Source organism: Mastomys coucha, unplaced genomic scaffold (genome assembly GCF_008632895.1).
Source record: "Mastomys coucha isolate ucsf_1 unplaced genomic scaffold, UCSF_Mcou_1 pScaffold20, whole genome shotgun sequence".
NCBI classification, from domain to species: domain Eukaryota; kingdom Metazoa; phylum Chordata; class Mammalia; order Rodentia; family Muridae; genus Mastomys; species Mastomys coucha.
In genome coordinates, this window is record NW_022196903.1 from 25,998,285 (window position 1) to 25,999,196 (window position 912).

A 912-nucleotide genomic window follows, 5' to 3' on the forward strand; every position below is an offset into this window, starting at 1 on the left:
AACATAAAGAAAAAGTCAATAAAGAGTTGAAAAAACATCTGACTTTTCTATTTCAGGCAACATTTTATTTAGGTAATAAAGGCCGTTAGGGCCCAGGATAGAAAGCCATTGGCATTCTGCCCAGAACATGCTACAGTTTCAAGTGTTAGGAGGGAAATGATGGCATAGGTTAATTTGGGATCTTGGCCTGTGGCCACAGCTCACTGGACTTCTGAACTGAGAGAAAGTGTGTGTGTGTGGGGGGGGGGGGGGGGGGGGGGGATGATGCCAGGCTGTACGCCTCCCTCTGGTAGTGACAGGAGTGTGTGAGGAGAAGGCAGAGGGACAGTATGGGTCAAAGGAAAATCATATGTCCTAAAATTGATTAAAAAAAAAAAAATCAGCTCATCAGGCAGCAGGGGGAGGGGCCGAGTCTAGGGCCAAGAGGCTTGTAAGGGTAGCCAGAGAGGCAGAAGAACGTCCACTGAGACTAGCTGGGCAGAGTGCAGGGCAGGGCAGCATAAGGGTGAGAGAGTGCTCAATTCAGCAGCACATATACTAAAATTGGAACGATACAGAGAAGATCAGCATAGCCCCTGAGCAAGGATGACACGCAAATTCGTGAAGCGTTTCATATTTAAAAAAAAAAAAAGGGTGAGAGAAAATGACTCAAAGAGGATGCCACTTCCTGAGATGGACAGGCTCGGGGCCTAGCACAGAGTGCCACTGAAGACCGGGCAGAGACGCATCCCTTACGACAATTCTTAACTGAATGTACAAAAACAAGGAAAATTGCCAGTCTCGTAAAGCCAGCAGAGTTCACTGAAATAGTTAAATTCCAGGGAATCATATGGCAGGAGCCATTCCCCAGCAAACCGCAGACAGCAAAAACAGCCCGTTACTGCCTCTACAAAGTCCAAGGGAGACACGACA

The 912-nt window shown here is 47.5% G+C and overlaps 1 non-coding gene across 1 annotated transcript; it reads left to right on the top strand.

Annotated features, from left to right (window-relative positions):
* The first annotated feature begins 513 nt into the window (after positions 1–513).
* On the top strand, positions 514–620 carry LOC116100072. Its single transcript, XR_004122439.1, has one exon. It is a non-coding gene; the product is annotated as a U6 spliceosomal RNA (small nuclear RNA).
* Positions 621–912: the final 292 nt, after the last annotated feature.